Source organism: Rhinatrema bivittatum, chromosome 17, assembly GCF_901001135.1.
Source record: "Rhinatrema bivittatum chromosome 17, aRhiBiv1.1, whole genome shotgun sequence".
Taxonomy (NCBI): Eukaryota; Metazoa; Chordata; class Amphibia; order Gymnophiona; family Rhinatrematidae; genus Rhinatrema; species Rhinatrema bivittatum.
The window spans coordinates 3203209-3215237 of record NC_042631.1 but is presented as its reverse complement, the minus strand read 5'-3'; the positions used below and the strand labels follow the sequence as shown (position 1 = coordinate 3215237).

Sequence of the window (12029 nt, the reverse complement as noted above, 5' to 3'; positions counted from 1 at the left end):
TCATGCACCCTTCTGAGTACCAGCGTTGGATGGAAGCTGATCTGACAAATGCTCGGATAACAGGTGGAGCCACGCTGAGAAGGAGACCGGAGGGGCAAACTGAGAGACAGGCAGCAGGGGGAGAGAGAAAAGGGAAAGGGCTGGAGGAGGGCTAGGATGAAGGGGTGGAAGGAAGAACAAGACAGGAGATGCAGAGGAAAGGCAAAAAACAGATGAGATGCAATAGAATGAGAAGTGTGAAGTGTTCCCGCATATGTCGTTTAATATTGTTTTATGGTTAATTGTTTTAATTTGTGGTCTTAGTTTATTTGTGACTGTAGATGCTTTTATTTTTTATTATTTTAGAAAATGAGTTTTTTTGCTTAGATATTGTTTTAATTATATGACTGATTATGAATGTCATTATTATATAATTTGAAAAATAAATAAATAAATATTGTTTCCTCAACTTGGATGCATTTTCATTGAAGTACAGAGAAGCTGTGAAACTCGCTGCACTAGTGACGTGCACAATGTTTTAAATATGAAAAGGCAGACCAGTTTGGAACCAGTGGGGAACTGAAGCGGCAAACACTTTTTACAGGATCCCCCAGTACAGAGCAGTCGCCTGAAATTCATTTCATCATTCATGGAGCAATCAGTAATACATCCTTATCTCCCCCTGTCAACTCTAGGGCAGGTGCAAGGGAGCAGAATGAAGGTCAGAACTCGGAAGTTAAGGGCTGGCTTTCAACCTCAGCTAAATGGCAACTCTTATTCAGTTCTCCGATCCTTCTGTGAAAGCTTCAGCAAGTTGCTGTTTAAAGAGCTTCTCCATTCAGGATTCAGATTGCTTCAGGAGCCAGGCTGGCTCTGTTCCTTCTCCTCCCTCCACTGCAGGAGAGACCCCTCCAGCCCTAGAGCCCGAGTTGAGCTGTGACAAGCTTGCCCTGTGTGCTCACTCCCTTCATCTTTCCAAGGCTGTGCTGCCTGGGCTGTAGCTCTGGGGTGACACAAACAAGGCCAGGTTCTCAGGAGAGCCACAATGAATGTCCATGGACTGGACTTGCATGCAAATCTCTCTCCTGCATGTTCATCAGGGAAATCCTGAAAAACCCGTCCTGCTGGCAGCCCTCCAGGGCTGGGAGTGAATATCACTGCCTTATTGCATGGAGAGCCTGGGGGTCACATTAGCTCCTCAGCTTTTATTGAAAAAAGTACATTTTTATTACTTTATCCTTATGGTTGTAACATATTTCTTTAGAGTTTGTGTAGAGGAAGAATTCTTCACTTTAACTGGCAGTTTATTGCATTTATTTAGACTCCTTTCATTGGTTTGTTTGGGGGAAACCGGTTCCCGTCCCTCTCAGACCCAGGGTGAAGCAGGCTCACTTTTCAGGGTTCACTTTCCTTCTTGTTTCGTTTTACATTTAATTGTGTCCCTCCCTTCACTCTTCCACAGGTGCTGATAGAGAGAAGCTCTGTCACGCTTGGCTTTGTTTTATCCCGGGCCTCTCTTTTTCGGATTTTCTTTCGGTTTGCAGTTCTAAGAGAAAGCTCTCTTCCCTTTTATGTTCCTGCCTTGCAAGCTCCGGGAGGGGTTAAGTGCTGAGCAGCTCCGTCAGGTGACAAAGCCCTGACCCCCGGCTGAGCGAATCGGATCCCAGCTGCGGCTCAAGCACACGTCTCCTGAGTGAGTTTATTCTTTGGGGGCACAGGTTATTTATTACTTAGTTGTTCACCTATATTTTATCTATTCTTATACTAAATTTAAAAAGAAAAGAAAGCAATTTTTGGTTTTCACACTTAAAAAGGACCCCTCACTCCCCTTTTATTTTATAAGGGGTTGCTTGAACCCCATTGCCATATTTCAAAAGAAAAAATCAGCCTCAGGCAGGGGGGGACAGAGGAAAGAAAAGTGCCAACCGGAAGGTTGCCCCAAAATTGACCATCTCACAACCGGCCCATTCCGACTGCTGCAGCCCCTAAGGGAGCAGTTCCTACCCCAGCAGCAGCTCAAAATAAGATCACTTCTGCTGCTGGGCACAGTCCCCCTCTTTTTAAGCTGCTCATCATGACCACTCCTGCCTGAACCCCATCAACAGCTGAGGCAGCCACTCTGGCCCCCTCCTTCCACCCTGGAGTTGGCTGCGTTGCTGGTCAGAGGGGGCAAGCAGTGCCTCTGCTGCTAAGGACAAAGCTTGGGCAGCTGCAGCGCACCCTAAAGGTGGGGATCAGACCCTTCTGCCTTTGCTGCTAAGGACAAAGCTTGGGCAGCTGCAGGATACACTAAAGGTGGGGATCAGACCCTTCTGCCTCTGCTGCTAATGACAAAGCTTGGGCAGCTGCAGCGCACCCTAAAGGTGGGGATCAGACCCTTCTGCCTCTGCTGCTAACGACAAAGCTTGGGCAGCTGCAGGATACACTAAAGGTGGGGATCAGACCCTTCTGCCTCTGCTGCTAAGGACAAAGCTTGGGCAGCTGCAGCGCACCCTAAAGGTGGGGATCAGACCCTTCTGCCTCTGCTGCTAACGACAAAGCTTGGGCAGCTGCAGGATACACTAAAGGTGGGGATCAGACCCTTCTGCCTCTGCTGCTAAGGACAAAGCTTGGGCAGCTGCAGCGCACCCTAAAGGTGGGGATCAGACCCTTCTGCCTCTGCTGCTAAGGACAAAGCTTGGGCAGCTGCAGCGCACACTAAAGGTGGGGATCAGACCCTTCTGCCTCTGCTGCTAAGGACAAAGCTTGGGCAGCTGCAGCGCACCCTAAAGGTGGGGATCAGACCCTTCTGCCTCTGCTGCTAAGGACAAAGCTTGGGCAGCTGCAGCGCACACTAAAGGTGGGGATCAGACCCTTCTGCCTCTGCTGCTAAGGACAAAGCTTGGGCAGCTGCAGCGCACACTAAAGGTGGGGATCAGACCCTTCTGCCTCTGCTGCTAAGGACAAAGCTTGGGCAGCTGCAGGATACACTAAAGGTGGGGATCAGACCCTTCTGCCTCTGCTGCTAATGACAAAGCTTGGGCAGCTGCAGCGCACCCTAAAGGTGGGGATCAGACCCTTCTGCTGCAGCCGAAGGCTTGTGTCAGGCCCAGCAGCTGCTGGCTCTGGATGGAGATGGAGGAGAAGGCAAACCCAGCAGCCAGGTCCAGGCATTAGGGCCTGTCCCCAGATAAGATACATTACCTACCTGTTCCATGGTCTAACCGAGAGGCAATTGGGGGGGGGGGGGGGGGGGGGGTCAGGTGCGAATCAATGGGAGGGACAATTGTCAAAGTGCATGTAATGGCACTGGTCAAAGTAGTGAGTTCTGCTGTCATAGTGGCGGCCAGCAGAATGCATGGAAAATAGTCCTTTTCTTCCATAGGATGGCCTTCACTCATGTGGCAATAATGAGGTCATCTTCATGCCTTATTAAACCTTTGGAGGCCCCTGGAACTAGGGTGGTGCCATATAATGCAGTACTGATGGGGAGCCTGTGCACTCTGGGTGAGGACCGCTGGCCCAGAATGCCAACCAAAGGTGGTAATTGTGTGTTCTCTGAAACTTCAGCTCTTAGCAGTGAGGGTAGATCTGGTCAGGAGAAGGAAGTGCACCCACAGAGAGGGGGTGCAGCCTGGCTTTAAACTCACATGGCATAGAGGAGATACTGACATTGCACAGTAGTGAGCGTGTGACTTTGTATGAATAAGTGTGAGGGGGGATTTTTTTGTCTCTGTATATGAATGTGTTATGTGTATAATCCTGTGTGTGTTTTTGCATGTGTGTGCATATATGAATATATAAAAATAAAACGTGCTATGCTGGGTCAGACCAATGGGCCATTGAGCCCTGCATCCTCTCTCTGACATTGGTCAGTTCAGGTGACTTGGAAGTACCCAGCAGATCCTGACTGGACGATCCATTTCCTTTTGCTCATTCCCAGAAGTATGAAATGGAGACAAGGAATGAATTACATAGTCTGGGTAAACAAATAAGCATGGGTGTAGCTTGCTTGTTACGGCATTACTACCCCGAATCAATTAAGCCTAATACTTCACTTGGAATACATATCCAGTGCAACTCACTGCTTCAACAACAGGGGGGAATGAAGTAAAGAGGATTTATATTCAGACAACCAACAAGGACTGAATTGCACAAGCAGGGTAAACAAGCGTGGGAGCAGCTTGCTTATTACGGCAGTTACTACCCCAAACCAATTAGCAAGATACTTCACTTAGATACAGCTTCGGCACTGCTGTCTGCATCGTTGGTGGGGGTGGAAGGGAATTGGAACCAAAATGTTACAAATAAAGGCCCTGACCTCAGCGGTCAGAGTAACAGATAAGTATGAGAAAAATAACTGTGAAAGCTTGCTGGGCAGACTGGATGGGCCATTTGGTCTTCTTCTGCCGTCACTTCTATGTTTCTATGAGTCATCCAACTCTACCTGGCTAATAATTGTTAACGGAATGGCATTATATTGTGTGGGATTATTTTTGCTCTATATTCGGTATGACATTGTGTTTTATATATAATTTTCCATTCATTTTTGTATACTTAGTTATTTATTTAAAAATGTTTAAATACTGCTTTTACAACATACGTCGGTCAAAACGGTTCACAAATTGAGTAACATACATAATTAAAACAACATAAAACATAATACAATAAAAGCATATAAAACCAAAGAAAAAATCAATAATACAATATACAGATACAGTGCCATGGGGTCTAAGCTGGTAAACACAGGTACTGATATGTGCTAATTAGATGCTGAAGAAGTGTGGAGGAATTTATAGTGTAGAGGTAAGTGAATTGAAAGCTACTGAAAATAAATATGTCTTTAGGTTTTTTTTTTAATTCTTTATGTGATGATATCTGCCTTAGATAATCTGGGATGGAGTTCCAGATTGAAGGGCCAGTAACTGAGAAGGCACATCTTCTAGTGATGTCAAGCCTGGTTAGTTGAACAGTCGGAATTTCTAATAGGTTTTTATATAAAGATCATAAATGTCTGCTATCTTGATAAATGCGAAGCTGCATGCATAACCATGTGGATGAGTTGTCGAGTATCAAGTTATGTATAATGGAGAGAGTTTTGTATTGTATTCTGTACTGAATGGGAAGCCAATGTAGGGAGTATAAGATCGGGGTGATGTGTACTTTTCGAGAGGCACCAGTCAAGATGCGCGCCGCAGAGTTCTGAAATAACTGTAGAGGATACAGTGCATTGTCGTAGAGGCCAAGTAGGAGGGCATTGCAATAGTCTATCCCAGTGAAGATGAGATTGTAATACTGTGTGAAAGTCATCTGGGAATAGTAAGGGACGAAGACGTTTTAACATATGAAGTTTGTAAAAGGAGTTTTTCACTGTTGTAGAGATGTGATGAGACATTGATAAGCTTGAATCTAAGATTACCCCAAGGTTACGTGCTTTGGATACTATAGGAATAGATATGCCGACCAGAGACAGATGTGATGGGGGACTGCAGGCAGATTGGGGAATTATGGAGAGGTGAAGAATTTCAGTTTTTGATGTATTCAGTTGAGGCGATTATTGGACAGCCTGGTATTGATGGTTTTAATGTATAAATAGACAGTGGAGAGTGCCATGGTCCATGATGAAGAGTATGGTATGAAGAACTGGATGTCATCTGCATAAATTTTAAATTGGATACCAAGGCTATTGAGTATATGACATAAGGGTAACAAATAGATGTTGAAGAGAATAGCAGAAAGGGAGGATCCCTGGGGTTCACCAGAAGAGGTAGAGTAATACCAGTCAGAGGAATGAGGGTCAATATTTATTTGATATGATCGATTAGTTAAATAAGAGTGAAACCAGTTTAGAGCAATATCTGTCAGACCGAAAGATGGATTTGGTGGTTTAATGTATCAAAAGCAGCTGAAATGTCTAGTAATACTAAAATGTAATCAGTATTGGCATTGAAACCTCTAATTATAGTGTAATAAGGCTTCTGTGCCATGCCTTTGCGAAATCCGTGTTGATTTGAATGAAGGCGGTCATTATCACTTAAATAATTTGTGAGCTGATGTAAGGCCACTGATTCAGTTAATTTTGCTAATGTTGTAAGTGATGCTATTGAACGTAAATTGTTGAGATTTGTAATGTCTTCATTTTTTTCTTCAGAATAGGAAGGATAGATGTTTGTTTAAATAACTCGGGACACATTCCAGAGGTGAGAGATTGGTTTACAAGTTGAGAAAGGAAGTCACTGGCATGGTCACTTAAGGCTTTTCAGTAGTGACCAGAACAGGGGTTAAAGGGTGAAAAGGACATTTTCATTGTGTGCAATATGCGTGTGATGGTGGTGGCATCTACACGAGAAAAGGTAGTCAGTAGGACAGTTTGTGATATTTGAAATTTTACAATGTGAGTTAGAGATTTCAGGGCTGTAGTTAGAGGTTTTACAATGTTGCCTAGAGCAGAGGGGTTTTCCATTTGCAGCACTGATTTTTTGCGAATAGAACCCTTTTTTGGTATTGGCTAATCATCTGGTTGTGTTGCACATATGTTCCTAAAACCCTAAATCTGAGAAATACAGAAAGTCTTATTCCTTTTGCATGTTAATCTGCTTTTGCCAAAGAATTGTGGCCAGGAATTGCTCTTTCCTTGAATTTCATGATCCTTCTGGAGATAGCGCAAATGTTCAAAAGTAAATATTTGTGAGAAGGGCCAGACTGCTGTTTGGGAGTTGCCAAGAACTTCTGCTTCAGGAGAACTTTAATTTGCCAGAATTAAGGTTGCACGTGGTATCCTGACATAGCGCAAGGTAGCAGCTGATATATGCAGTGACTATAACACGGGGCTTTTACACGCAGAGTCAGAAATGCGGACAGGGTTTTGTATCAGCTGCAACATCACATTCACTCAAGCTGGCTCACCCCATAAATGGTGTCCTGCATGATTTATTTTCTTGTCCTCACCACCTCCTTCCTCATGTTTCATCACTGACGCACTTCTCGTGGCAGTGCAGTCTCCGATTGTTGGCCACAGGCTACAATAAAAACCCTGCCTGCAGGGGTCTCCCTTCCTCCTCTCCAGGGACTTAGCCGGTCATTAATGCAGACGTCTTGGTGATATCCGTCATGGAGGGGTGAGACAGCCCTCTCTGGCCTGCAGGGGTCTCCCTTCCTCCTCTCCAGGGACTTAGCCGGTTATTAATGCAGATATCAGGGGTTCTCCATCTTTTTACTTCAAAGGACCCCTCCCCTGTTGTAAATATTCCTTGGCCCCCCTCCTCCTGTACTGCAAGGTATCTGCATTTGATTCCTCAGCAATCCTTTCACAGGCTCCTGGTGAAGAAGCCGTGAGATACAGGAGGAGATGAGCTCGCTCTCTTCAGGGGGCCATAAGTGAAAGGAAAGGATTAACAGGAGCCCGAGAACTGCAAGGGAACCTTTTCAAGTGAGCTGTAGGCTGGTTTAACTGTGAGAGCTCCGCTAGGGGCTTTCTGTTCACTCCTTATATTGTGCTGCACCTCCCGGAGTTAGTCAGTAATATTGTTAAGAAAGGAAAAAACGCACGCTGTCATCTTAAAAAGAGACTGCAGAGTGCACTCTCCTGGGGCAGCCCAGGCAGCAAGTGTTGTACCCTGACCTAAAACGTTTCACTGCATCTGCGACTCCTGAGAAGGAGAAATCTGCTCCAGATCCAGAGCACAGGAGGGCAGACTGCTAAGTGCAGAGACAGGAAGCCCTGCATTCACCCTTAGTGAGGTTCTCCAGAGAGCCAGGACATGGGAGAAAGGCAACTCCAGATTCAGAACTTGAGAGGAGACGTTTCATCCTGGATGTCCAGAACTGTGGAGAAGGCAGGAGAACAGACAGCACAGACTGTCTCATCATGCATCAAGCAGGAAACGTGTGCTGGAGCCACCTGCTCCCCTCTCCCCCCGTGCCCAGCACACCAGTCTCACTTACACTGAGGGCAGTGCCGTCTCATCACTGACGCTGGCACTGAATGCTCCCTCCTTGCATAGAAAGTGAGCTCTCAAGGCAAAGGATGCCCCACATAAGTGTCCGATGTCTGCACTGGGTCACAGGACTCACTTTTTTTGTTTTTAATTTCTCCAGATAACACAAGGGTCTAGTAATTCCCCTGCTATTCCTACAGTGGCACACTGAAGGTGGGTATTACCTTGCTATATTTATAATAATGTCCTAAGTGTTGTATTACTCGGGCAGACTGGCCACCCTGCAGCCTGGAATTACTCGGGTACTCCTACAGCAATGCTGCAAGTGTAACAAGGGTCTTCCGATATCTCTTTGCAAGCTTAATGCGATTGGAATAACTGGAGTTGCCCACGGTTGGTTCAGATCCTATCTCAGCAACAGAAACTTCAAAGTCAAAATTGGAAACCATGAGTCTAAAGAAATCCCCCTTAACCAAGGTGTCCCGCAAGATTCTTCCCTGTCATCTACCCTCTTTAATGTATACCTCCTACCGCTCTGTCAACTCCTATCTGATCTCAATCTCCCCCACTATATCTACGCAGACGATGTGCAAATTCTCATCCCTATTATTTATTTGAGTTTTTTCTGTACCGGCATTCGCGAAGGGAATCGCATCATGCCGGTTTACAATTAACAAGGAGTGACAACAATAAAATAATAAAAACATTAACAAGTGCTAAAAGAAAAGAAAAAAACTGCAGTTACAATAAAACAGGGACATAATACAACTTGGAACAGAGGAAAAGGCGATAGTAATTTAACATTGGAAAATAATGGGTAAGCCTACCAATTTAAAAGAGATTGTAAAATTGATGGGTTGTCAAAATTGTTGATTATCCTGTAGGGTGATCTGAGTTAATTAAATTAATTAATTAACTATTAATAAATATATAAATTTATATATATATATATATATATATATAAAATATATAAATTAATTAATTAATTATTACTGACTCTCTCCCTAAAGCCATCAACATCTGGGAATCCACGCTAATGTCAATCAACAAGCTCTTAACTAGCATTCATCTCGCCCTTAACACCATAAAAACTGAGCTCATGCTTATTTCCTCACCAACCTACCCCAACGCCCTCTCCCTACATCACTCGCTTCCTCACCTTATCTCGTTCTCCCAACAGGTACCAGATTTAGGGGTCACTCTAGTCTAGACAATCAAATCAACCTAAAGAAATTCATCAACTCAACACTTAAAGAATGCTTCTTTAAGATACACACCCTAAAGAAACTTCAACCCTGCTACATTTCTCGGACTTTCACACGGTCCTACAAACTATGCTTTTTTTTCCAAAATCAACTACTTTTGTTTTAAGCTTCCAAGTTCTCTATTCCTTGTTGATTGTAACTTTGACTTATTCTTATCTTTTGTATAGTTTACCTAAATTGTTACTTCAGTTATACCCTTGTTAAATGTAAACCGATCCGATATGGTTATTTACTATGAAGGTCGGTATAAAAAACTGTTAAATAAATAAATAAATACTGTAACTCTCTCCTCATAGGTTTACCCAAAAACTCCATCCACCCACTTCAAATTCTGCAGAACACAGCCGCCCGAATCCTGAGCAATACATGCAGCAATGAGCACATAACACCTGTCTTAAAAGAGTTACACTGGCTACCGATCGCTTCCCGCGTACAATACAAGGCTCTTTCTATCATACATAGAGCTCTCCACAACCCCGACGTGAACTGGTTTAAGGACGCCCCGCAGTTCCACTCCTCCTCCTCCAGACCGACCAGAAACCAATACCTTGCACCATACGCACACCCTCCCCCAAACTCACCAACCTTGCAACCTCAAAAGCACGCGCGCTCTCCTTAGCTGGAATTCAATGCCTGCAGATCTACGCCAGGAATTGTGCCCAAAAAACGTCAAGCAAAAACTAAAAACGTGGCTTTTCACACAGGCTTACACCTAAATCTTACACCTCTGCCCTCCCTAGCTTACTCTTTCTCTTAACTGCTCCGAGCTAATTTCTTCGTTTGCACACTTCAGTCTTATACCTTGCACATATTTCTCCCCAACCCCTGGGTACCCCAGTGTAATATTCTGTTTAATGTATCCTGTAAATATTATATATAACCCTGATGTTAGCCTGTAAGTATCATATATAATTCTGAGGCTCTTATATATTTATCCTCCACGTTCCTCGTCAAACGCTACTTCAGCGTAATGTTTTGGTTCAATGTACGCCGATGTGATATCACTGATGCACGTCGGTATATAAATAAAAGGCAAGGGTGCAACCTGGCCCTGTCTGCCCCACCTTCAGTGACAGCCAGCAGACGCTGCCTCAGCCAAGGCAATTCTTTGTTGTTCTTGGAGACTTGTACAATTCCTAACAGAAACACAAACACTTTCTTGATGAGGATCTGAATTATATATATATATAAGGCCTTTGATTAAGAAGGGACTTCTTGTGGTAAATGATTCTTCTCTCAGGCGGCCGCACTGTGTTGCTCTTATTTAAAAGATCTGACTATGATCCCACTATTTGTCTGGTGCAGGGCTGCGAGTGGGACCCACCAGAAGCTGCCGTTACTGCTGTCCTCGAGGCAGTAAGCGTGGGGCATCGCGGCAATGCGGTACCAGCTCAGCTCCTGTCGCAGCCCTGTCAGAACTGGAAAGTGAGAGGATCAGAAATGGCCCCGCAATCCCAGAGCCGCCTCGCGTGGGGATAAAGCTGCTCTCTGCCCCATTGCGTCCGGGGACGCTGCCGTCAGAGTTTTAGGGTTCGGTCACTAAAGCAGGAGGTTCATGAAGAGGGCTGGATGAGCAAGCACTGTCCCATCATGGCTTTAGTAGAAGAATTCAGGGAAGACTGGAGTGGCTTTAGTTAGAGGAAAGCCAGACTGCAGCAGGAAAGAAACTGAGCACAGGACGTGGGCCTTCCAGTGCCTCTCCCTGTCACTGAGCGGCGCTGCTCGGCCTCAGCCCGTTTCCTGCTTCCAGTATCTCACCTGTGGCCTTTCTTTCTGTGTTCTCTGTGCCGTCTGAGTCTTACGAAGCTGCGGGGCTCTCCAGGCCCCTCCTAGATGAACAGTCTGGGGCTGGCAGGGATCCCCAGCCCTTCTACCCTCCCCAGCAAAGGGAACAATGTGCCACCTCCACACCTCTCCTCCTTGCCATCGGCTCCCAAAACCTACCTGCCGCACTGCAAGGCCCAACACGGCCCCATCCCATCCACTCATGCAGCAGCTTCCTCGAAAGCCCCTCCCCCTCCCCGTTTGTGGCCCTAAGTCGTGTCCAGTGCTGCAGCTTCTCGGGTAATGCGGGCTCCTGTGCCAGCTCCCACTGCCCGCCAGCAGCCCCCGACTGCAGGTGAGAGTCTGGCCTGCCTGAGGCGCAAGAGAGCGCCCCGGAGTAAGCTGCATCCTACCAACAGGACAGCAGGCCTGTGGAGATTTTGTGTCGCCAGAGAAAGCATCGCCTCGGGTGATTTTTTTTAAATCAGTGAAGCGATCCGTAAATATTATTAAATAAAGAAATCGGCCTTTGCAATCTTGTTCTCTTCCTCTGTCTCTCGCTGTTTTGTTTTAGCTTCCTTTCCGAAGGAGGCGAAGGCTTTTGAGCTCACTTTGTGTGTGAGTCCTTAATAATTATTTTGTTTCTCCTATCCCCACCAAACTTTCAGGCTGTGAGGACTCTGATAGGGGAGGGCACACTGGTGCAGAATAAGTGCTGGGTGGCACTTCCGGGATTCCTCCTCATCCACTCTTTTCTCTCCCCTTCCTTCTTCCTCAGTATTTTTCCACCCGCTAATTCCCTTCCTTCCTCATTAACAGGTTTGAGTTTTTAGCATGATCAGAATCTCTGTACCTTAAGATGAACCAATGTCCCGCCTCAGCTTCCTTACGATGCATACAAGGGAGATGACAAGATGCGGGGCGCCCTCTCCTGACCGAATCCTGCCATGACAGATAATGGAGCGTCTCCTATGCATCCCTCGTACACCTCCCGTGTCTGAAAGTTTCCAACTCCAGCAGGCTGCCAGGGCAAGGATTACTTGCTTCGACTGAACTAACTTAAAGCTCTTATCCATCACCATAGTTATCAGGATTTTCTTATTCT

General features: G+C 45.6%; 1 long non-coding RNA gene across 4 annotated transcripts in view; it reads right to left on the bottom strand.

The window, feature by feature from the left end:
* LOC115079523 overlaps nt 1–12029 on the bottom strand; it is a 138042-nt gene that overhangs the window by 123114 nt on the left and 2899 nt on the right. The window lies entirely within an intron of this gene.